Source organism: Microcaecilia unicolor, chromosome 11, assembly GCF_901765095.1.
Source record: "Microcaecilia unicolor chromosome 11, aMicUni1.1, whole genome shotgun sequence".
NCBI lineage: Eukaryota > Metazoa > Chordata > Amphibia > Gymnophiona > Siphonopidae > Microcaecilia > Microcaecilia unicolor.
In genome coordinates this window covers 51,661,151-51,688,271 of record NC_044041.1, presented here as the reverse complement: position 1 = coordinate 51,688,271, position 27,121 = coordinate 51,661,151, and the positions used below count along the sequence as shown (strand labels likewise).

Genomic DNA, 27,121 nt, shown 5'->3' with positions numbered 1-27,121 from the left:
GTCTGCATAGGGCCCCGCACTTGCTAAGACCGGCCCTGCTCCCACTGGCAGGACTGAAGGTGAAGGACTCCCACTCAGCTTAGAGGGAGCAATGCTAAGGACTATTGAAAAGTCCTGTTGAGGAGATGAAGATTCCACTTCCACAAGCAATTTCCTTTTCTGGATTAACTAGTACTGCTGAAGGAATGGAAACTGAGCCCCTTGAGGTAAAATTGCTGGATGTGTGGAAGATAGTTTCTTGTACAAATTTATTTTTGCAAGGACTTGTGGGAAATGATTCTTCCTTTTCTGAGGACACAGTTGCTAAATTGGGAGACCATGAGGATAAGATTGCACAGATAGAGGAAGTGGCTACTAAACTGGAGTCTCAGTCTTGCATACATCCAGTGGCATACCAAGGGGGGGGGGGGGGGGCGGTCCGCCCCGGGTGCACGCCGCTGGGGGGTGCCGCGGCGCGCACCTGCTCTGAGATCGCTGATTTCGCGCGTTCACTGCAGCTCCCCCTCTGCTCTGCCCTGGAACAGGTTACTTCCTGTTCCGGGTCAGAGGGGGAGCTGCAGCGAACGCGCGAAGTCAGGGAACTCTGAGCAGGCGCGCGCTGCGGCACCCCCACCAGTGGCGGTGCACCTGGGGGGGGTCTGCACTGCATCGGGGGGGGGTGCTGCACCCGGGGGGTCCGCGCTGCATCGTGGGGGGGGGGTCCGCGCTGCACCGGGGGGGCGGGGTGCCGCCCTGGGTGTCCGCCCCCCTAGGAACACCACTGCATACATCAAGGGAGCAATTCTACAACTGGTCACTTTCATCTAGGTGTCCCGAGGATGTGAAGTAGGAGACTATTTTATAACAGTACTTGGGTGCCCAGATTACGTTATAGAATACTAGTATAACCAGTATCAGCGCACCTTAAATTTATGCACCCACAGTTAACACCAACTGTAGATATGGCGTAAATATGTCAGGGATGCTCATAACTGACAGTATATTCTGTAAGGTACGTGCATAAGTGGGAGCCCTACCCAATTCCCTCTTCTCTCTGCCTCCCCTCCAATCTCCCCATCTGCCATTACAATCACACTGACACACCCTCACCAAATATAGAACAAGGTATCACAAATTAGAAATAAAGATACGTAGACAAAAATTGAAACTGGGAACCTCTGCATGTACTGCAATACTGGAGAAATAAAAACAAAAATGCATTTCCTTTTTCTACTGAACACAATAAAAAGACATCTGCAATTTCACATGTCCCAAAGCTAACTTATTCTATTTAAAACATTCAAAATAAAATGATTTTTCTACCTTTGTTGTCTGGATATTTTACTTTTCCATCACATTGGTTCCAGTTTCTCTTCCCGCTTTCCTGTCTGTCTTTTGCTAATTCTTCAAGCAGCTGCTGTCCATTTGTCTTTTCTCTCCTTGCATTCTATTTCCTCACTACACCTGCCTCTGCAATATTGATCTTTCCATTTAGCTCTTTCCTTTCTTTTTTTTTTATTTTTTCCATTTCTGCCTCTCTGTCCACTCAAATTTCACCCTCTTTCTAAGCCTTTTCCTTCTTTTTACTTTTCAGATATCTTTGAAATATCCATCTCCTCTCACCCACTAGCTCTCCCATTCCCTATCTCACTCCATCCCAGCCTTCCCTTCCATCTTCAATCTGCACACCATTACCATATTTCTACTCCATATAATCACTATCCTCTCATTCGTTTTCTTGCCATTCCCCCTCTCTCGGCCTCTCCCACATGGTTTCCACCATTCCCAGTATCTCCCTCCCTCCCTCCTCCCTTCTAGCCCAGCATCTTCTCCCTCTTTCTCCCCTCCCCACCCTTGTAGCCTGACATCTCCCTGTCCCTTCCACCCCACCCCTCCCACCAGCATCTTCTTGTCCCTTCCTACCCCTCCCCCATGGTCCAGCATTTCTCCCTCTTTTTTCCCTCCCACCAATTGTCCAGCATCTCTCCCTTACTCCCTTCTGCCCCTGTATCCACCATTTCCTTCTTTTCCCCTCTCTCCTCTTGTGTGGCATGTGGCATCTCTCCTTCCTTCTCATCCACCTCCATGTCCAACATGTCTGTCTGTCTGTCTGTCTGTCTGTCTGTCTCTCTCTCTCTCTCTCTCTCTCTCTCTCTCCCTGCCTTGCACACCTGGTCTAACAGAGAGAGAGAGGGAACAAAACCTGTAGCATGCTGGTGGGTGGCTGGGGGGAGGGGGAGTTGCAATACTAATGAGCATCAGTGGGGGAAAAATTTGAAGTTTGGCCTGGGAAGACAGTCTCCCAAGTCTTTTATACCAGGTGCCTAGGGGATGCACCATTGTTGGGTGGGTCTGAGCCCAAAGTGGGTGGGTCCAGGCCCACCATGGCTATGCCCCTGGTCCCATTATTCACTGCCCACTGCACTGACCACCATCCACTTGCTAGCTGTTTTCTTAGGAATGGCTATAATATTTGGAGCTGTCATAGAGCCTGATATCTACTGTCACAGCTTTGGGGGAGGGGGGTAGGAGGGGGGTCAGTGATCACTGGGGGATTGTGGGGGGGGGGTCATGCCTGGTCAGTTAGGACACATTTTTGTGATGTAGTTTTGACTGAAACAGGTCTTGATAAAAACATACTTCTTTTTTGCTCTGGACCTTTTTTTCTGTTACATTATTACTGAAAAATGTCCAGATTTTAAGCCTGCCCAAATCTTGCCTAGAACACACCTCCAAAATGCCCCCATGCAATTTAAATGAACTGCAGAGTTAAACGTCTCAATTCTGAGTTTTGAAAATCATGACTTAGACCTTTTAGCGAGAATAACGTTCATCTGCTGCTTTGTGCCACTTTTGAGCTGTTTTCTCTTCTTCTTATTATTATTATTATTTATTGCATTTGTACCCCACATTATCCCACCTTTTTGCAGGCTCAATGTGGCTTACAGAGTAAGGTTATGATAAAGTCAGTGCATGATTTAAATACAATTGATCATAAGCTGAGGTAAAGAGGATTTACATGTGCAGATATTGGGTAGGTTGAGTGAGAGGTGTTTTAGGTGTGCTTGGGTGGTTTGGGGGATGATTTGTATCATCGAGGGTGACTTTTGTAAGCTTTGTTAAAGAGGTGTGTTTTCAGAGCTTTGCGGAAGCTGGTTAGATTATTCATGGTTTTCAGGGCCTTGGGTAATGCATTCCAAAACTGTGTGCTTTTGTATCCAAAGGTCGTAGCATAAGCCTGTTTGTATTTCACTCCTTTGCAGCTGGGGAAATTCAGATTGAGGAATTTGTGGGCCGATCTTTTGGCGTTTCTGGGCGGTAGGTCCACTAGGTTTAGCAGATAGAGTGGGGTGTCTGCGTGAATGATTTTATGCACGGTTGTACAGATCTTGAACTCAATGCGTTCCTTGAGTGGAAGCCAATGTAGTTTCTCTCTTAGAGGCTTCACACTTTCATATTTTGATTTTCCAAAGATGAGTCTGGCTGCCGTGTTTTGGGTTGTTTGGAGTTTTTTGATGGTCTGCTCTTTACAGCCTGCGTACAGAGCGTTGCAGTAGTCCAAGTGGCTTATTACTAGAGACTGTACCAGGGTACGAAAGACGTTTCTTGGGGAAAAAAGGATTAATTCTTTTGAGTTTCCACATCGATTGGAACATTTTTTTCGTTGTGTTCTTCATGCGTGTAAAATGAGCACCTTGGTGTTATATCAATAAGCTGAAATTATGGAGAATTTGAGATCTAAGACTCTCAAGTTTCTCAATTTTCCAAAAAAACCTTTATTGTTTCCTTAAAATTAATTAAGGCATATTTTTAATGAAACTTTTAAATTTTATTGTTGTAGATTCTGTTATTGTCTCCAAGTTTTATTTATTTATTTATTTATCTATTTATTTATTGGTGACATTTGTATCCTGCATTAGCACATGTAGAACTCAGGTTCAATGTGGCTTACGTAACAATTAGAAAAGCATGAACATGTCTACAATATATTAACAGAAAGTTAAAAACATCATGTAATGTTAGACCAGTAAAACTTGAGTTAGGAACAGATGTAATTAAATACTTAGGGCCCTGTTTACTAAGCCGTGCTAGAGGTGCATTAGTGCTTTTAACACACGCTAACATTAGGACGTGCTAACTGTGTACAGTAGGTGCCCACAATATTCCTATAGGCGCCTATTGCTAATTTTGTGCATGCGTTAAAAACACTGGTGCACATTAATAAACAGGGCCCCTAGTGATTTAACCTAGATAATTGAAATATGGAGGAAAAAGGTAAGAGCTAGGATTAACTGGGATAGACAGGAGTAGTGGGAGGTGGGATGAGGTAAAAATTAATGCCTTGAGTTAATTTGAGAAGAGTGCTTATTTCCTTAAAGGCTAGACTGAAGAAGTGAGTTTTCAATAGACTTCGGAATAACAAATAATCATCGGTGCACTTGATGGCTTTAGGTAAGGAGTAACAAATTTTAATGCCTTGATATGAAAAGTTAGCAGTATGGATTGTTTTGTAGGTTACTTTCTTACAATTCGGGAAATGTAGGATAAGATATTTTCTAAATGATTTAAAGGCATTACGTGAGGGTAATTCAGTGAGGTTATTCATGTATATTGGGGCCAAACCATACAAAATTTTGTGAATGAAGGTACATAGCTTGAATGATATTCTATCATTTATTAGCAGTCAAAGCAAACTAAACAGAAGGGGGTTTGCTTTGGAGAAGCGTGGTAGTATGAATATGAGATGTGTGGCAGTGTTTTGAGCAGTTTGTAGGTTTTTTTTTAGGAGATCCCCTTTAAGTCCTGAGTAAATAGAGTTGCAGTAATCAAATTTTGTTAAGACTAGGAATTGGACTAAGGTATGGAAGTTATATTATTTCCCTGTTAGATGACTTATGAGGGATTTGGAGGAAGAAAGTCAGGATGTTTTGAAAACTCCTGATTCTCTGGGATATTTCTGCTTTTTTAGAAACCTCTTCAGATACTATTCCTAATAGGGCTACTCTTCTTGTTACATTTCAGAGGGAGATTGATAAAGCAAATGTATTAAAAGCTTATTTATGGAAAAGGATTTGACTTTTTGTATTTCCTGATGTATGTCCTGTTGCCCAAGTCAGATAAAGTGGTAGGGTAGCTGTATTAGTCCACTCTTAAAGGTAATCAATAGAAATAAAACAAAACTAAGAACAGAAAATAAGATGATATCTTTTTTATTGGACTAACAATATATTTTTTTTTATTAGCTTTCAAAGCTACCACTTTCTTCTTCAGATTAGAAATTCAGACCCTCGGAAGCTAATCAAAACATGTATCGTCTTATTTTCTTTTATTTGTTTTGTTTTATTTCTATTGATTACCAAATCAGGTAAAAAGCTGTTTTGCAGCTGAGACCTTCTGTTCTAGTTACAGCAGCAACTTTCTTTCTTAAATTTCCCTGTAAATGCTTGGTTTCCTTGCAGAGAACAAATAGGTTTTTTGCTTTTGGGGTTTTTTTGAGGTTTTACAATTGGAAAATTTTCTAAAAGAAAACAATTTTTTTATTTTTAAGTTTTCTTCTTCCTTTTTCTTTCTTTTTAGTAACTTGGAGAATATTAATGGTGATTTTCTTTGAGAATATGTATTGTGTTTGGGTTTGCATTATTTTCTTTTTATGTTGGGTTTTTTTCTGTTGTTTTTCTCTCTATAATGTGTGTTAAGGATAGATTTTATTTTTCTGTTTTTGTTATTTCATGAATGGATATTTGTTTTGGTTTGTTTTCTTGGATTGCCTTAGCTTATTTAACCACATTGAAAATACTAATAATAAAAGAAAAATGCCAGGTTCAACTACGCTCTGATTAGTATCATACTCATGGGGTTTGCATTTGGTTTGCTTTAAGTACCAGGTCTGTGGATAAATCACCTATGAGGATGTCAAACTGAAATCCACTCACGTGGTTGGCTGGTTCCTCTCCCACCTATTTTTGATACAGCATGTAATCGTAGAGTATAAAGGGATACCTTGCATTTCCAATTTAAAGAGCTACTTCCTGCTTTTGAGACATGAAGTCACCATTTGGGACCATGCTAAACTCTAAAATACTTTAAAAACACAGTGATTATTTTTTTAAAGGGCCCTCAGAGTAGCTGAAACATTTTGCACTTGTGATACATTAATAAAAGTATCTGGACAGATGTATATCCTACCACCATTTATAGTTACTGTTGAATAAAGGACTTTCTTGCCTCTCCTAAGCCCAGGTATACATAATACAAGCTTAGGAGTCAAAGCTTTAAACACAAGCTGTTCACCTAAGGGAAGAAAGCCCTCAACTACTAACAAGGTCTTCCCCTGCTCTGCTAAAGATCCCAAAGAAACAGACAAAACTTTATGTTTACAAGGTGCCAGCTGTCCCGGGCTATCTATGTTACTCAAATCCCCTACATTGGGAAAGGAGATGAGTGTAATCCAGATCCTGGAAAAGGAGATGGTGAATGAAGCACAGAGTGTAACAGTGTTTCCATTACAAGGGGAACTCCATTAATTCCTGGAGATGACTGCATGCTTGCCTAAGACCAAAACTAACATAAGAGTCCATAGGACCCTAAACAGTGCCTGATTTAATAAGAACACTCTCTCATAACTTCCCTTTCCTTTTGCTCATGTTAATTTAAAGTCCAGCATCACAAGACAAGTTCAATGAAATTTCCAGACTCCTCATGGGTTTCAAAGGGGCATTACCCTTTGGTCACACCCCTTTGAGTACATACCGATGGCTGTGTCCCACTACAAATGGTAGCTGAAGTAGTAGGCCTCTCCGAATGACATAAGAAATGGGGCAGTATCTCTCTGCTGACTATGGTCCATCCCAGTAATCAATTCAACTCTCCAACAGGCCTCTGTGCTCCTCCGAGCCCACAAATGCCTCTCCTCAATTGTCTCATGGCAGATGATTCCTGAATTAGTAGGCCTCACCATACCCCCAGATAACATTAGAAGCAGGTCAGGATCTCTTTGCTGCCTTCAGTTACAGTAATCACTGGGCTCCCTTTACTTTGACCTCCAATGGCCTCCATGCTCCTCTGCTCTTCCTGGCCCACAGATATCTCTTCTCCTAGAGTCCATTTCTTTCTTTTGCTAGATTTTTAAAATATGTTTAAGCAAAACACCGAAGGAGTTAAACTGGAGAAGAAAAAGAAATGCTAGCTCTAACATCTGCAAAAGCAGAAAAATAAAATAGACAGTTCAAAAATAGAAAGATTTATTTTGGTTCAGGAGCAAATGTGTTATGTTTTCAGTGGTTGCTTTTTTCGGTTATCCAAGTGAATCATTTGCGAAGCACTATATAGAGAGATCTAGTTTTAAAGGTCCAGGTTAAAGTGAACTGAGGGGCAGAGAAAAGCACTAAAGATTCATAAGTACTGTATGTCCTACGCACAATCCATTACCATTAATAGCATCACTTCAGCAAATGAAGCCTTTCAGGGAAACAAATAGTTTGTCCCAGAGGTCAGATTCACCTTTTGAAACTTCAATGTGATTGCAAGCATGTCAGAAGAAAAATTGTTTTATCTAGTCATATTTGACTTTTTCCTGAAAGCTTTTTAACCTTCTGTCACATGGACGATGACTCCTGATGAGAAAAGGCAGCCTGGGTAATAAGGAACAGGTTTTCCTGTAGTCTTTCGTGACTATGTGAATAATCCATGATGAGTTCCGAGTACTCAGGTGAATGATACGTTTGTTCACCACAGGTCACACCTATATTTTGTCAGATGTTCCTCTTCATCTTCATCTTACGAGTAAGCCCTTCATTTCAAATTAAAATCCTTTTTTCTAAAATATGCTTCTTTAAACCATTATTCCCTCCTAGGACACTTCTTTATAGCTCAGTAGTGTCGCTCCCAGTGATAGATAGCTTAAACCATGTGGATAACTTAAGCATGTCTGAACGTTCCTGGCTATAGGTACTGTTGGTTTCTATTGCATGCATAGTTTAGCTAACTTAAAAAGATGCATTCCTATCATTATGTACATTGGAGTTTCAAACGTATTTGCACTGTTTTGCCCGTATTCAGTCACCCACATCCAGGGCTGGCACTTCCATTAGGTGAACTAGGTGGTCACCTAGAGCCCCAAGGTTCAAGGGGCAGGAAACAGCAGCAGATAGCCTGGGCATTTCAACATCTCAATCAGCAGCCAGCAGAACAGCTGGAACTAGCAGGCAGGCAGCTAAACAAGGAAGCTGAAGCTCTGCAGTGTCCCCGACCCCTACTACTCTGATGCAGAATTCCTGTTACAGAGTAGGCGGGAACAAGGCAGCCTTCAGGATGCACATGTGCTGCTGAGGCTCCATATTTTCTTGTTGTTTAGTTGCCGGCCTGCCTGCTGAAATCTGGCTGTTCCCTGCAGTGAAGTCAGAGACAAGGAATGGGGGAAGGAGAAAGGGGAGATGATGAACCACCAGATAGGAGTGACATAAGGTGCTGGGAAGGAAGGAGAAGGGAGAGGGAGAGACTGGTCCCCCCCCCCCCCACCCCCCTCACCCTCACACAGATATCAAGTACAAAGTGTGCAGCTGAGCTGCCTTTCCAACACACAGTTTGCAGCAGCTAATTTTGAAACTGAAAGAACGTGGGCAGCTTCCTCTGGATGCAATATACAGAGATCGAGTGCCCATGCAGCATCGCAAACAATGTGAACTGTTCAAAATTGCCCCAGAAGTGTAGTATTGGTATAAGAAAGATAGAGAAGGCTGCTTTGTTATTAAACCAACAGTGTTGAAAGTCTGATTCATATTTTACCCAGCTATATCTGTCCACACCAGACATCACCGCAGAGACCCAGGCAAAGGTATCAGCCTGCCTATCCGACATTGCTGCCTGGATGTCCAACCGCCACCTGAAACTGAACATGTCCAAGACCGAGCTCATCGTCTTTCCACCAAAACCCACGTCTCCTCTTCCTCCACTTTCTATCTCAGTTGATAACACCCTCATCCTCCCCGTCTCATCTGCCCGCAACCTCGGAGTCATCTTTGACTCCTCCCTCTCCTTCTCTGCGCATATCCAGCAGACTGCCAAGACCTGCCGCTTCTTCCTCTTTAACATCAGCAAAATTCGCCCTTTCCTCTCTGAACACACCACCCGAACTCTCGTCCATGCTCTCATTACCTCTCGCCTTGACTACTGCAAATTACTCCTCACTGGCCTCCCACTTAGCCATGTATCCCCCCTTCAATCTGTTCAGAACTCTGCGGTACGTCTCATATTCCGCCAAAACTGATTTACTCATATCACCCCTCTCCTCAGGTCACTTCACTGGCTTCCAATCAGATACCGCATCCAATTCAAGCTTCTCCTTCTTACCTACAAATGCATTCAGTCTGCTGCCCCTCACTACCTCTCCTCCCTCATCTCCCCCTATGTTCCCGCCCGTAACCTCCATTCACAGGACAAATCCCTCCTCTCTGTACCCTTCTCCAACACCGCCAACTCCAGGCTCCGCTCATTCTGCCTGGCCTCACCCTATGCTTGGAACAACCTTCCTGAGCCCTTACGCCAAGCCCCCTCCCTGCCCATCTTCAAGTCTTTGCTTAAAACCCACCTCTTCAATGCTGCATTCGGCACCTAACTCTTACCATTCACTAAATCCAGACTGCCCCAATTTGACCGCCCCTATTGGACTGTCCGTTCACTTGTCTCTTAGATTGTAAGCTCCTTGAGCAGGGACCGTCCCTCTATGTTAAATTGTACAGCGCTGCGTAACCCTAGTAGCGCTTTAGAAATGTTAAGTAGTAGTAGTAGTATATTTTTCCGTTATAAGAGCTGTGGCAGAATATTAGTTTAATTTCATATTCCAAAAGTCAGTCTGTGCCATACATGATACTAAGAACCATCAATCACTGCTCACTTGCTCATTAATTTTGATGCCACAAACACTTCATTTGTTCGCATATATTATCTTCTAGCAAATACCATATGCTACTGTAATCCATCTAGAACATATGGGATGTAGAGTATGAAAGACCACATCTCTTGTACCTGTGACCTTTTTCGCCTGTTATTCACCAACTTTTCCTCTAAAGCAGTGGTCCTCAACTCAATCCTTGGGACACGCCCAGCAAATCATGTTTGCAGGATTCCCACAATGAATATGCATGAGATAGATTTGCATCCACAGCATCCACTGTATGCATATCTAACTCATGCATATTCATTGTGGGTATCCTGACAACCTGACTGGTTGGGTGTGCCCTGAGGACTGGGTTGAGAACCCTTTCTCTAAGGTACAGTGATACCTCGGTTTTCGTTGATAATCCGTCCGAAAACAATCAATGAAAACCGAAACAGGCAATTATTTCCATATGAATCAATGTAAATCCAATGAGCAGGAGAATGCGTGAGTTGTCCTTTGTTTTCGCAAAATTAGCAGCGAAAACCGAGACAACCAACGAAATCTGAGACAAATTTTTCACTGAAAAAATCAACGAAAACTGAAACCGACGATAACCGAAGTCAATGAAAACCGAGGTTTCACTGTATATGGGAATCTGGTATCTGTACTGCTATCATCGGGGGGGGGGGGGTACAGCAATATCATGGTTTTGGTCAGAAGGGGAAGGCAGCTATCCTAGGAATCCCATTGAACTTGCCTTCGCCCTCACAACTGAAATCATAATGGAGTTGATATTCAAAGTGATTTAACTGGCCAGAAATGGCTCCTGACCAGTGGCATAGCCACAGGGGGCCTTGGGGGCCTGGGCCCCCCGTTGGGTTTGGGGCCCTTGAAGTCTTATAGTTTGGCATGGGGGGGAGGGGTCTCTAAGCCCCACCAGCAGAAACTTTCCTGCAGCAATATTCACCACTGCTCTGCCAGCCCTGCTTCCCACTTCTCTGTGTGCACACTGGTTTTCTATGAAATTGAGCATGCACGAGCTTTGTGCACACTCAATTTCACTAAAACCCAGCTTGCACACCGGAGCAGGAAATCAGGGCAGGCAGCACAGCGGTGAATATCGCTGGAGGAAGTCTTCTGCTGGTGGGGCTTGGGGACCCCTGCCAGCCCAGGTATGTGGGGCTGCGGCAGGAACAGAAAGCACCGGGGAGGCGGGGTAAAATGCCCCCCCTTTGGCCTAAGCCCCCCCACACACACACACAGGGCCGGTCTTAGCAAGTGCGGGGCCCTATGCAGACCAATTTGATGGGGCCCCACCCTAGCCCTGCCCCCATCCTAACTCCGCCCCACCTAGCTCCACCCCTACCCTAGCTCCACCCCCACCCTAGCTCCAGGGCCAGCCACCCCTCCCTCCGAGCTCCCGGGCCGCTCCCTCCGAGCTCCAAGGCCCCCAGCTCCAGGGCTTCCCCCCTAGGGCTCCCAGCTCCAAGGCCCCCCTCCCTCCCTCCCAGTCATTTTTTAACACCCCCCTCCAAAATCCAGTACTAGGTATGCCGAGGATACAAAACACAAAGGACCTATAGAGCAATTCTACCATACCATAAGCAGTCATTTCTACGAATCACACAAAGAAAAGGAAAACATCTTAAAACACTACAGTGAGCACTAGAACATCAATTCACCTATTGTAAAATGAAACCAGACAGAATAGTACAGATCGTCGATCCTGCACAGTCAATGCCAACTGAAAGCCATATCTTTTTCACAAACACAGATACACCCTAATCCACTATAGAATAAGTAGTAATATTTAAACTTTCTATTTAGACAAAAATTAAACTGAACCCCCAAGATGCCAGACTCTGCATACAATGCAACACCACAGAAACAGAAAATGTCCCCTAGTACTGTGCAAAACATAAAGACAGCAGATGTAAATTTGAAAAAAAACTAACAAATACCAATCACCACTTTACAAATTAACAAATAGAAATAAAACAAATATAGAACATAAAATAATACCATTTTATTGGACTAATAGATTTAGCTTTCAGAGGCCAAAACATCCTTCCTCAGGTCAATATAGTATAGTACTGTTACAGTATCCTATCCTGACCTGAGGAAGGGGGTTTTGTTCTCCGAAAGTTAGCCAAAATGTATTAAAATTAGTCCAGTAAAAAGATTACCTTGTTTACATGTTCTATTATAAACATTTATTAACACATCTACAATACTACTTTATCCTAGAGCAAAAAAATAAAAATATATATTTTATTTACAGTTTGTTGTCGCTGGTTTTTGCTTTCCTCATCTTCTTTTCACTGTCTTCCTTCCATCCAGCATCTGTCTTTGGTCTCTCTCTGCCATCCAGTGTCTGCCCTCTCAGCTGTCTCCTCCATCCAATGTCTGCCCTCTCTCCCTGCTTCTTCCATCCACATCTGCCCTCTATCTCTGCCCCTTCTATGATCCATCCACCATCTGCCCCTGTCTGCCCTCTCTCTCTCCCCCATCCATTCACTGTCTGCCCTTTCTATCCCTTCCATCCACTGTCTGCCCTTTCTCTCTGCCCCTTTAATCCACAATTTGCCCTCCCTCTCCCATCCATCCAGGGTTTGCCCTCCCTCTCGCTCCCCCATCCAGGATCTGCCCCTCTCTCCGCCCCTTTTTTCAGCCCTCAGTTCCAGCCCCACTATCCCATCAGTCCCCCATTTCAGCCCCAGCCCTTTTCTCCCACCAGTCCCGAGCTTCAGCCCCCCAGCCACTTCTCCCTGTCCCCTTTTCAGCCCCCAGTCCCCAGTTTCAGCCCCTGCCCCTTTTTAGCCTCCAGTCCCAGTACTAGCCCCCTTATCCCACCTACCCTCCTTTTCACCCCCCAGTTCCAGCCCCCTTCATCCACATGCCTTGTATTAGGGCCCCCCTTTTCAGAACCATTCTCCCACCTGACCCATGCATGCCCCATTTTCCCACCAGCCCCAGGCATGGCCCCCATTTTCCCATATGGCCCCTTCTCAGACCCCAGTGCCAGTCCCCTTCTCCCATCCAAGAACCCCCTCCCCAGTCCCCTTCTCCCATCCAAGAACCTCAGTCCCCTCCCCACCCATCCCCTTCAACCATCCAAGAACCCCTTCCCCACCCCCTTCTCCCATCCGTGAGCCCCCTCCCCACCTCAGTCCCCTTCTCCCATCCAAGAACCCCAGTACCCTCCCCTCCTGTCCCCTTCTCCCATCCGAGAACTTCCTCCCCAGTCCCCTTCACCCATCCAAGAACCCCAGTCCCCTCCCCACCCGTCCCCTTCAACCATCCAAGAACCCCCTCCCCACACCCCTTCTCCCATCAAGAACCCCCTCCCCACCTCAGCTTTAGAAATGTTAAGTAGTAGTAGTAGTCTCCTTCCCATTTGAGAACCCCCTCCCCACCCTTCCCCCACCTGAGAACCCCCACCCCACACACCCTTCTCCCATCTGATTCCCCCTCCGACCCACCTACCAGCTCCGTTCTCCTGCCACCCACCACCCTCACTGCCTTTAAAAAAATAATTTGGAAGCACTGGAGGGACAGGCAGCGCCTCGCGTCTGCCCTGCTACTAAAAATCTCTTCAACGTCGTTGGGCCTTCTCACATTGAGTTCCGCCCACCCTCGCGGTAATTGGAAGTTACCTCAGAGGAGGGCGGGACTCAATGTGAGAAGGCCCAACAACGTCAAAGAGATTTTTAGTAGCAGGGCAGACGTGAGGCGCTGCCTGTCACTCCGGCACTTCCAAATTCTTTTTTTAAATGTAGGACAGGGTGGGAGCAGCGGGAGCGGGGCACTCCCCACCCGCTGACATCTGGGGCGGACCACCCCCATCATGCCGCCGTCGCGTGCCGTCCGAGAGAGGGAGGGAGGACTGGAGCTCGGGCGGTCGGGGCGGGGCGACCTCAGGCTCGCCGCGCAGGGCCACCCTGAGCGTGAGGCCCTATGTGGCCGCCTCGGTCGCCTCGCCTCAAGACCGGCCCTGCCCACACACACACACACACACACAAGCAAGGTCCTACTACCCCCCTGCTCCTGACTGGTTAAATTGTTGTTTAGGGCTAACCAGGCATATTCAGTGGCACTTAGGTGGTTAGTGCCACTGAAAATGTCCGGTTAGCTCCTAACTCGAAACGACTATTTTGGGGATATTCCAGGGGCAGAGTCAGCACTTGCCCAGTTAAGTACCGATATTCAGCATTTATCCAGTCACAGTAACTGCATAAATAGGGTCGCATAAAAGTCAGTCTTATTTTTATGCGGTTTGCCATAGCTGATTAAGGGGTCCTTTTACTAAGCTGTGGTAAAAGGGGGCCTGTGTTAGCATCAGCACGTGTTTTTGACGCATGCTGAGACCCCTTTATACCGCAGCAGGTAAAAGGCTGCCTTTTTATCTCAAAGAAAAATGGCCGTGCAATAAGTGAGATGGGGCATGAATATTGGGCCCAATATTCAGCCGGCAGCGTACAGCGCTTTCCTGACTGCCACCAGCGATAACCCTAGAAATTCAATAGTGGGCCATATCCAGGCTCCAGCATTGAACTTCCGGGTATACGGAGCGAGCAAAAACATAGCTGGTTAAGTGCGGTAAACGAGGTAATTAAACCAGAAGCAGCCTGTGGTGATTTGTTCATCTCTGGCTAGACGTTTGACCGCTGGCCAGGGAGGGATAAATACACCCAAAATATATACACCATCTATGTTTTTGCTGGCTCCGTATACCCGGAAGTTCAATGCTGGAGCCTGGACATGGCCCACTATTGAATTTCCGGGGATATCGCTGGTGGCAGTCAGCAAAGCGCTGTACGCTGCCGGCTGAATATTGGGCCCAATATTCATGCCCCATCTCCACTGGTTGTAATGTGGATGGCATCCTCCACACATAAAAGCCAGCTCAGCAGGTGCTGAGCACATCCAGTATTGAGTTAGCTCCTTCATTGTGTTCAGGGAGGGGAAATTTGTGTTGTGTTTGGCATCCCCAATCATTGTGAAATACTGGCCCTTATGTTCCCACACACCTTAAAGGGAACCTGAACATTGTTATTCACCTTAGAAATATAGAGGTTGCTGGGATCCAAGATGGCTGCACTTACCTGTCATGTTGTGCTCTTTTCTCTTCCTTTACTGGTTTGATTCCATTATGCCCAAGCTTTCCTTTCATAGTTTGCTGTGTGGCAACCTTAGTATACCCGGTAAAGTTAAGGTGCCTCACCCAAAGAACGTACATGTTTTTTTCCCCTTAAAATAATTTGTTTGCTTGCTACTTCTGGATTAGATTTCAGAGGTTCTTTCTAGGGACATGCCATATTTATTATTTCCTTTTCCCTTTTTTCCTTTATTTCTTAATATTTCTGTCTACTTTATTCTACTAGTGTCATGCAATTAACTTTGATACCGATGTCTGGGACTTACATGCATTGAAGGGGATCCTAATTAACAAAAGCAGACTTCCATTCCATTTTCGGAGTGGCCTGCGGTTTCGGCATTATTGCCCACCTATGAGTTACCTGTATAGATGAGCGCGGGGTTAATAAAGAGACGTCTAATAACTTTCGTTGCGATTGTATACAAGGTGACTCGGGCGTATCTAAATTCTTAAATTTTGGTTGTTTGAATTGAGCAGAATCTTCAGTCTAAAATTTTAGCTGTATATTTAAAATATCCGGTGGAGGTTAGTCGAATTGAGCTGAAACTTCATTTGAATAGAGCAGAATCTTCCTAACCAGCGAAAATCCATGGGGTATCTGTTCTCCGAGTTCAGGGAGCTAGTTTCGCAGTTTCCTGCGCACTTTCAGGGGTAGTAGTCTCCCCTCCTTTGAGGGTTCCACCATTGGAGCGAATCATGGCCAATGGAGCTGACTCTTGGCAGCTGGTAGAGTAGAATCCCAGTTGTAGGAAGCCTACCCTGGGGAAACAGTTTTTTTATTTTAACGTAGGATACATAAATAAGCAGATACTAGGCAGATACTAGGCATTTATTTATTTATATACTGACATACCTTTCTGAAGCATATATTGCACTAAAATATACACATAATAACTAACTTGCTCATACCTAATTTCTTACATATTCCTTTCATCTTTGCTACTATTGTTCGTCTGTGATTCTAATGTGCGGCAAAAGCATTGAGCTTTCCGCCAATTAGTAATTTATATTTTAGGTTCCATTTCTGGGACGCTCTTGAAGACGCGTGAGTATAAAGGTGTTTTCTGTACGCATGATGCATGTTTTCGTTTAAATAATTTCCCTTTGCACATTTTTTTTTTTATATATATTTATAGAGGCACGTATTATAATTCTTTGAACTAGGATCCAACTTGAGATTTCTTTTGCCATTTTACACTGCACACCTATGTGGATTGTTTTCCCCTTATTTTTAATTCCATTATGTCCACTCAGTCCTCCACTAGCCCCCTTGAAAGAGTTCTCAACTTTTTCCCCGCTGATAAAAAAGAACTTTCCCGTTTATGTCAGACCTGGCATACCGTTTGGTCCGCCAAAGACCCGGGACTGGAATGGCCAACAAAGGGCTCATTTGATCAGGGCAAGCTCCAAGCCTTGGTCTGCTATAATGAATCCAACAAAACAGGAAAATCTAGGGAGAAGCATTTAGCTGCTATTAATAAATTTATACTTATTGCACAAAACCAGCATGACAGAGCCCTAGCGAAGTCTGATTGCGATCAAGCCCCTTACCAAGAGGCAATTACACCTTCTGCCCCACCACCTTATGATGCTGCAGGTACTACCAAGCTTCTACCATGTGCAGTGGGATATACACCAATACCCCCAGGATATTGTGATAAACCTCAGTTACAGATTTCTCAGGGATCTCAGACACAGACCCCCTTACCTCAAGTATCTCAGACAGTGATACCCTCGCTACCTGCGATATCTCCCGCGCCTATAAAATTTGACCCACCTACTACCGTACACATTGCTGGTGTAGTTGATCTATCTCTTCCCTCATCACAAAAGGACCCAATTCCAATATCTCAGGGGTCAGTACAAACTCAGACGCCCCTAACCCCTCCAACAATCCCAGTGGCCACGACCACCGTCCAATTGCCTACTATTACTACTGCTCCAACGATGCAAGCAACAACCCAGACGCTAACCCCACCACCGCCTCATGTATATCGTTCTATTGGAGGCTATGAGATTGAGATACCCCCACCCATTATTGAGCAATATCCTTGTGTCCCGAACCCATCGGTTCCGGCCACCATCCAGCACCCTACTAACAGTCAAATTGACGTGGCTGCCCAGACCTCCATTTATCCTGGGCTAGGATCAGGATTGACCTCACACATGACCACCCAAACGACTACCTACCCACATATGGGGCACACAACTCAAACATCGCCTCCACCACTACATTTGGACTCTTATGTCCAAACTGGTCCCTTGCCCGCTGAATCCCTACAGTACCCTATCCTGTCCCAATTACGACAGATGGGTTTCGTTCCATGTAGTCCCGCCACACAGGCACGGGATATTTGTCAGGAACTCTATGATCGGGGTTTCTTTAAAGCACCCCCCGTTCCAGTGAACTCTTCCATACCCACTCTAGAACCTGAGTGTTCTACTCCTCCTAGATGGGAGCAATTGGGTGCACGCCCCAAGGGTAAAATTCCCCAATTAGCAGAGGAACTGGCTCTTCTCCGCCGTCCTCTCATACTTCCAGCCAAACCAGGTACTGGGGATCTACCAAAAGTAATATCTTCCCCATTAGAAGAAGCATGGGAAATTTTAAAACAACAACTTCCAATTAAAACAGATTTGATGGATATTCGAAACGAACCTCCCCCAGTACTAAGTTTCTCCTCCTCGATGGAAGGAGATTCTTCTCACCTTGACCTACCCAAGCCCCTCCCCCTTGACACGCCAGTTCCTTCAGGTGCAGGCTGTCTACCGTCACCTGCCCTCACCTTAGCCACTATAGGAGATGATCTCGTATACGTTTCAGAAGGACTTCGTTCCCTACGTAAGTCCATGTCGGCACTCCCTGACACTATTGCATCTGCTACATCAAAATCCGAAATACCCCAGATACCCCAACAACATGATGCCATTTCTCATCATACTAGACAGCGCGATCCTCACAGTTATCTTACTGATGAAGGATCTAGCCGCTGCCTTGCAGTCATTGACAGTCCCCAACACCCTACAAGACTGAATATCAGTGCAGAACCCATCCTATCTGGTCCACCTAACACACCTGCCCAATATGTGGCTTTGCATGAGAATTCATGGCATTATGTTCACCCATGGATTGATGACCTTGCAGGATGGTCTGAGGCGCTCCAGCCCCAGTCCGCCCTCTTCCCACGCGAAGGATCTTTACGATCAGACAAGCTTTCACTTGTTAGAGATCTTATTTATGACCACCCCGACCCCCATTGGGATCAGAAAACTACCCTCTATTTAATCCAAGGTCTTCAGGTTTGGAAAAAGTATGAGAATCAGTTTCCCCCAACCACCTCGATTGATCTCCTTAAATCAGTGAAACTTTTTCCCCTGCTGAATAAAATGTCAGGTGGTGTCCCTCATACGGAATACACCCCACTTTCAGCTGTTGAATTGAATAGCCTCATACTACAGCTCCCGGATATTGCACAGGGAGGTAACCGCTGGTTAAAGAAATTACAGGACATAACCCTGGGGACTACTCTATCAGTCGGCGATATGAAAGCGCTCCTGGGCAGAACCCCACACGCTAGTATCACTGACATATTCACTCAATCGGGCTATGCAAAATTTGCCACCGATACTCAGTATGATGGCAACCCTTTGACAGAAATTCAGACCAAAGTATTTCAGGAAATTCGGACCATGTATCCGACCCTTAAAGACTTTTCAGTCATCACTTCCCAAAGATGGGAAATGGATTCAGAGCCTATTGAAGCTTATTTACTCAGACTCCAAGACCTATATAAAGAACAGACAGAGGAAAAATTTGACTCTGATAATGCCCTCCCAGTATTCTACCATTTACTGAAGGGAACCTTACCCTCAGAGATTAAATTAAAATTGGAGAATACAGTGGGTCTCCAATTAGAAAAATGGCCTAAAATTCGTGAACACATCCTTCATCATTGCAGAAGGCTTATTAAAAGCAAGCAAGATGAAGCCCAACATCGTAAGACAGTGCACACCAACTTGGAAATGCTACAGACTGAAGATCTCAAAGAGAAAAGAGCCTCTAAGAGCTCTGACACTGATACTAATACCACTGACATTTCTCCCCCTGTTATTGTTATGTATGCTGACCAACGCTATGACAATAACGGCCGAAATCAGGGCCTACGGCCCTACCGCCCAGACCGTAGACCTGATTACCCACAAGAAAGAGGTCGGCGCGGGCAACCGCAGCGAGGTCCCCTACGGGGCCCTCCTGATAATAACAGACGGTTCCGAAACGATTATTCCCGGCCTAGCCCTGATCGCTATATAGATGTTCAGTGTTATCGTTGCCAACAATTTGGTCATTACGCTGCTCAATGTCCTCAGCCGCCATCCCATAGAGTTATAAGACAGCTTCGGCGAAATCCTCCAGAACGCCAGTCTTTCCCTTTATGGAACCCAGATCAACGCCGCCCACAGTGACTAGGCGTAGTCCGTACCAACGCAGGCATGGATGATCCTATGATCACCCTGCTTATCCGTGATGTCCCTGTCCACTTCTTAATTGATACAGGCGCCTCTCGCTCTGTGTTGGCCCACGTCCCACACAAACTGCAGAAACTTCTTAAAGTTTCCCCAAACAATATTACCACCACAGGATTTGATGGTGTTCCTACGGACACACCACTGCTTGAGCCCCTGCCAATTAAATATGCCGATCAACAACTATCTGCTCCCTTTTTGTACGCTCCGCTATGCCCAGTTAATTTACTTGGAAGAGATCTATTGACATTGTTTCATTTTGAAATTCATTTTGATCCTTCCCCTAGTGAAACCACTTCACTTTTGATGGCTGTCACCTCTATGGTTGAAAAACAAATAGAGGTAGCATTGAATGACCTACCGGGTTTTCTTTGGGCCACACCTGAGAAACCCTATGGTAAGGTTACCGGTCCTCCCCATCGTATTCAGTTGTTACCTGGTTGTAAAGGTCCTAAAATTGCCCAGTACCCTTTGAAACCTGAAGTCATTGCTGGAGCTCAAAAACAAATTGATTCCTTATTACAGCAAGGTATCATTGAAAAATGTAATTCACCATACAATACTCCATTATTCCCAGTTCCAAAGAAGGAACCTGGCGCCTTCCGTATAGTACAGGACTTACGCGCGTTAAATGACCTCACTTATGCGGTATTCCCGAACGTGGAAAACCCAACCACACTCCTCAATAGTATCTCCTTGCAGACATATCATTCCACCATTGATTTGTCCAACGCCTTCTTTTCCATCACCCTTGACCCCGTAAGCCGGCCGCTAACGGCTTTCCAATTCAATAACACAACATATCAGTGGACTCGTCTCCCTCAGGGATTTACTGACAGTCCTACAGTCTTTTCCCAGACCTTAGCCGCACACATACAAGAATTCAAACAGTACAGATATAGCCTCCCACCACAAACTTCCATTGTTCAGTATGTAGACGACATGCTCATCACCTGCCCCGATTTTGACACATGTGTTCAGGTCACCTGTGACTTTCTTGGCTTTCTTGCTACAAAAGGTTACAAGGTTAACAGAAAGAAATTAAAAGTGGCTCAGACACATGTTACCTTCCTTGGCCACCACATTGGCCCCCGTCAGAAAGGCCTAGGTCCCGATACTCTCCAACATGTCTCCTCCTTGCGAATACCCACTACCAAGGACACAACCACTATCACCCTTGATGTGTGTGCTTACACAATGTGTGGGGAACATCCTGTGCAGCGATATTTGTCAGCTTTTGAAGTATACCTGTGTCCCTTCCCCAATTGTGGAAGTTGGGCACAAGTATGGTGGTATACAGGTTCATGGGTTCCCTACTCAGGTACTGAGATTCCAGATCTAAAAAGGAGCATTTCCATCATGAAATTGCGAGTCACTGGCCTCTGCCAAATGACCAAATGTAATCCAGTGGCTATCACTTTTAGAGGAGTAACGGATGTTACATACAGAACTTATTCCATAGGAATTGATGCCACAGGTAGAGACCCCATTGGAAAAATCAAGATTGTTCCACCCCCAGCCCAACCTACAGCGACCAATCCTTTAGTGCCGACAAAGATCCCAGAAATAAAAATTCCCTACCAGATTGTACCAATTAATAATTCTAAAGATTTAGTGGCACTGGAAACAGGATTTGGAGAGACAAACCTATGGCTCGATTGGGCACATTATACAACAAAGAGTCTGAATATCTCTAATTGTTATTTTTGTTCCCATGCAAGAGCAGAACCAACAGTTGTTCCTTTCCCCTTAGATCTCCAAAATGATCCAGATGGATTTTGGTGTATGTTGCAGTTATTGCAGGTTAAAGAGGACATAAATCAGTCTTGTCAACATCTTGACGAGCACCACCCCTACTTACCCCCTCGGATGAGGGTCCCACCTGCATTCAGGATTCCAAATCCTGCTACCAAATATCATACATGTCTGGAACGATATGGGGTGAAACAGACACGGTTTTTAGGAAACTTAACCAATTGTAACACAACCTTAGGAAATGGGACTCTGAAAAATCTGAACCTAACACGGTTCTCACAAGCTAGAGCAGACATATGGTGGTACTGTGGAACCCGCACTATCCGCCATACACTTCCTAACAATTGGACAGGCAGATGTGCCCTAGTCAAATTGGTCATTCCAATCATTATAGCATCCTTGCCTCCTCCTCATAGTAGCTCTTCCTCACGAGTGAAGAGAAATGCAATGCCTGGATCTTTTGATGATCGGGTCTATATAGATGCTATTGGAGTTCCAAGAGGGGTTCCTGATGAGTTTAAAGCCAGAAACCAGATAGCTGCAGGATTTGAATCAGTTTTCTTTTGGTGGGCGACTATCAATAAGAATCTTGACTGGATCAACTATATATATTACAATCAGCAGAGATTTGTGAATTATACTAGGGATGCAGTTCAAGGAATTGCAACACAATTAGACGCCACTAGCCGGATGACGTTGGAAAATAGATTAGTTCTTGACCAACTTCTAGCAGCGGATGGAGGGGTGTGCCAAAAGATAGGCACCCAGTGTTGCATCTTTATCCCCAACAATACAGCTCCAGATGGATCAATTACCAGAGCTTTAGAAGGCTTAACCTCACTGTCGCAAGAATTGGCAGAGAACTCTGGCGTTGATACATCCTGGACAGGTTGGATGGATAGAGCTTTTGGTAAATGGAAAACATTTATCATTTCAGCAGCCACGACTATAATCATAGTAGTAGCAATTTTTGTTTTAGTAGGATGTTGCATAATCCCTTGTGCTAGAGGCTTAGTAGAACGCTTAATTGAAACCGCAATAATGAAAAGGACCACAGCAGGACAATATGCCCTGTACGAAAATCTCCTTCCCAACACCACAGGAGAAAACACATTGGACTATCTCCCTCCGAGAAGTACCAATCGCTATGCAACTGTTAGAGACACTGGAGAGATGTCTGCAACTGTATAATCAGATAATAACGCACAGGGATAGAATGTAACCATATAAAGCCGTATAAGATGATGTGATCAATTGTGCAAATCTATGTAAATGTATAATTAAGATATAATCAGTATATAACCAATGATTTTGTGATTTATAACAATATAAATATATTGACATACATAAGAATAAGATAGAACCTGCATATTAAAAGGTTGAAGAAAAATTATATTGTAGTAACCATAAGTTTTAGTAGGATTGACATAATTGAAGTACTGCCAAGATGATACTTTCAAACCGAAAACGAAACAAATTGTACCAGTTGACCTTAAGACTCAGATAATTTGATGGCCTTATAGAATACCTTCTGGAACGGATGGTACCAAGGTACGTTAACCCTGGTGTCACCCTATGGGATAGGGTGAAGAGGGGAATGTTAATATATGGCCTAGCTTTAAGGCTACCACTGGAATAGTGATGGCCAAAGCTATGCAGCCTAAAAACAACTGAAAAAGTACTGACTAGGCCAAACAACAAGTAAATGATTTAATATTTGAGAATCTGCAAAAAGCAGGTCTGAACAATGAGTCCTGCCACAAATTGGTACAATTTTTAATTCAAATATAGCACCTGTAATGAAAGATCAGATGAATAAAATGGAGCTTATTAGTTTTGGTATACAATGATACAGAGGTAATACAGAGTTCATGAGAAAGGTATGAAAAGTATTGCAGCCGGAAGATGTGAAACTGTTATCTCAACGCTTCCCAAAACATGTTGATAATTAGCAGTAGCTGAGAACGGAAGGAGGTGGGCACATCAGATAGCAGATCGCATGGGAAAGTATGATCTCAGAAATTGCGAAATATTAGGAGCTAGGTATCTCACCATTCACTTCTATGGAGAGGATAGAGTATAAAAGATGGCAGATTTTGGCTCAGTTTGAGAGTCTTCTCCAAAGCCTCTGTCAGACGGCGAAGCCCTGTGCGGTTGAAACCAGAATCTGATGTCTGTATTTGTATCAACTTGAAGACCTGTGTTTGGGTAAGAAATAAAATGTACCTATCTATCTAAACCTATCTCTGTCTCTATTTTTATTGATTCTATCTTCTCTTTACCTAACATTTAGCCTAAGGTAGATCACATACAAGTGACACTCAGTTTTGGACAGAAAGCAGTAGTTATGGGAATTAGTTTTCAATTACGGCTCCTAATGCCACCCCAGAACAGACCCCCTTATGATTGGGTGACAATGGAGGTTAGAGAAACTATACAGAACCTGATATATGAACTAAGTACCTTTAGTCCCCCATGTGACGGAGTCAGAAAGAGGTCTATAAGAAGAGGTAAATAAAAACACGAGGCAAGTCCTCCGCTCGATCCCCTCAGCAGAGATATGTGTCCACACCTTGTCCCGTGGATACTTTCATGAAGAGAACCAGGATTTTACAATTTTGGTCAGAGGTTAGCCTGCCTAAGTTGTTGGATGGAAAAGGAGAATCCTGCTGGGCATCTCTAGGGCTTGACGTCAGCTTGAGCCCTGACCAAACAGCTCCTACTCCCCAGCTGCAAAGCAGCAGTTTTCCAGTTGTGGCATTAGCAGCATCCCTACCAGGAAGTGTTTGGGACACTGCACTGCAAGAGCGTATGGAAAATTTTGACGGTGACTACAGGGACAGCAGTGGTGTCTTCCAGTGCTAGAGGAGCGGCAATGGCCACGGAAGGCTTTGGTACTTTGTCTTCTCAATAAACCAGCTGACGTTAACCTGGACAACATTTGGCAATTTATTGCAGATCTGGGTAAGACTTTATGTCCTCAGATACAAATGTTGGAGCAAAAATTGCAACAGGTGAAAGTTGATTAAAACTCCACTGATATTATCACATTGTTTAATAGAGTAGAGACACTGAAGAAGGATATGACTGAAGCTCAAACTCTGCAGACTACAATTCTGAAAGACACTGTAAATTTGAGAAATAAGTATGAGTCTCTTGAAAATTCTCTAGAGTTAATAATCTTTATTTCTTGAACTTCCCCTTGGGTGTTCACAGTTACCCCAAGGGAAATGTTAAAACATTATCTGAAAGAGATCTTGGAAGTGTTTGAGGAGAATTTACTTCCCTTTTCTCATGTGTACTATTTACCAGTTAAGACAAATAATGTTCAAAAGGACTTGGATTAAACTATATCTTTGCTGGATATTTTGGGAGTTTTCGGACACTGATACAGCAATTCCTGCAACCTTGATTGCCATAGTTGCTCTTACTTCTGCTAAAGATGAATTTCAAAAAGAGAAAGAATACCCACACTGCCTTCTTAAGGCATTTAAAATTATTTTAGAGTTCTTAAACCTCATGGTAAAATTGAAGGATTGTCATGAAAGGCAAGGCAGCCATGGTCTCATCTAATTTAATACTTTTAAAATACATGGGAATACTTAACAAATAGGAGGAAATATTTTTTCACTCAAAGAATAGTTAAGCTCTGGAACTCGTTGCCGGAGGATGTAGTAACAACGGTTAGTGTATCTGGCTTTAAAAAAGGTTTGGACAAGTTTCTGGAGGAAAAGTCCATAGTCTGTTATTGAAATTGACATAGGAGAAGTCACATCCCCAGATTGGTAGCATGGAATGTTGCTACTAACTGGGTTTCTGCCAGGTACTTGTGACCTGGATTGGCCACTGCTGGAAGCAGGATACTAGGCTAGATGGACCATTGGTCTGACCCAGTATGGCTATTCTTATGTTCATATGAATGTTGGATGCATTATTTATTTCAAAAATAAAAAGTGTATCGTGTATAAAATCTAAAAAAAAAAAAAAATTAGATATAAAAACATACAAAACTGCTTCAGAAGTAATCTAAATCCCAAACCTAAATTAAACTTGTCTCTTTTAGTTGCTCCTTACGAAACCTTTTAGAAGCTCCTTCAAAGTGATTCACAGGTACAGACCTGCTCTCTCCAGCTGGCCATGTCATATCTAACTTTGGCCAGGATGATATTGGTGAGAGGGGTGAGGTTACTTAGGTCAGCAGAGTTCTCTTAGCTTCTGCAAGATTGTCTTCCTGGCTAGCATCTTCCCTCCCCTTCCCTCCCCTCCCCTCCCCCAGTAAGTCTTGACATAATGTCAATCAGGGATCACATCATTCATTCATTCTTGAGAGTGCCACAACTGTGATAGGCTGGCATTAGTGAGACTGGCATTCTAGTTCATATGTGTCACTGCTGGATTTTTCAGGCATCTAAAGTTCCTGGTTTGTCATATATACTGGAAGATTATTTTTTTAAAAAAGTGAAATATTTGCTGAATGTTGCTGAAATAGAACTTAACTATCTCTCCACATAAATTTGCCCCTGGGTATTACAAGTCACAAGTACCATAAAATTTTCATTAGTGACAGCTATCTGACCAAACACTAATGAGTAGACAAATTGGATCATTACTCAAATAATCACTTTTTAATGGTCCTGTTATTTTTGTGCTGTTGTCCTCTGTCATTAGCTGAGAAGCATTTTTTTTGTAGAGATTAAAGGTAATAAATAGAAATAAATCAAAATAGAACTAAAAAAGTAAGATGAAACCTTTTTATTAGACTAACTTAATACATTTTTCGATTAGCTTTCAAAGGTAACCCTTCTGCTTCTGATCAGAAATAACAAATGTTGACAAATTATATAAGTGAAACACAAAAGCATTCCAGTAGACTAGCATGGCTACCACACCTCTTTTATAGAGATTAAAATCAACAAAACGTACCCCTCAAAAGACAGAATGCAGTAAGGCTCACATGACCATTGCCTTTCAACAGTGCTACTCTGTCAAACACAAGAAAAGCTGTGTCAGTGTTAACCTTCATCTGTATGTCTCATGATTCGAAGCAATAAAATTAATCAACAAAGTGCCAGCAAGACAGTTGGTTACACTTTATAGAGGAAATTTTAAAACTCAGCAAAGAAATCAAGTACTGCTGAGCCTGCAACCTAATTTTTGAACTGATTCTCCTTGTGGTATTTCCCTTTGAAAGTTTGGGGGAACAGGGAGAACAATGTTTTGTGAGTAATAGTGATTTCTGTTCATAAATTACTGTTTGAAAAGTGCTCGTAGGGGAGGTGATTCCAAGTATGTGTTCTGCATAAAATTGAAAAACAAGTGTAGATTGTATTTTCAAGCATGCTTGGATTATTTTCCAAAGCATATCTACCAAAATCAGATGTAAATGTCCGCAGGTACTAGGTACCGTGGAGGGGCATAATTGAATGGGGCCGGCCATCTATATGGGCAGCCATCTCTAAGGCTGGCCCCGGAAAGCAGCATACCCGACCGTATTATCAAAACAAGATGGCCGGCCATCTTTTGTTTCGATAATATGGTCGGGGCCGGCCAAATCTCAACATTTGGGCCGGCCTTAGAGATGGCCGGCGTTAGAGATCGCCACCATTGTTTTTTGCCGATAATGGAAACTAATGGCGGCCATCTCAAACCCGGCCAAATCCAAGGCATTTGGTCATGGGAGGAGCCAGCATTTGTAGTGCACTGGTCCCCCTCACATGCCAGGACACCAACCGGGTACCCTAGGGGGCACTGCAGTGGACTTCAAAAATTGCTCCCAGGTGCATACCTCCCTTACCTTGTGTGCTGACTGCTGAGCCCCCCAAATCCCC

General features: G+C 44.0%; 1 protein-coding gene across 1 annotated transcript in view; it reads left to right on the top strand.

Annotated features, from left to right (window-relative positions):
* Nucleotides 1–27,121, top strand: part of GALNT9 (polypeptide N-acetylgalactosaminyltransferase 9) — a 369,632-nt gene that overhangs the window by 145,386 nt on the left and 197,125 nt on the right. The window lies entirely within an intron of this gene.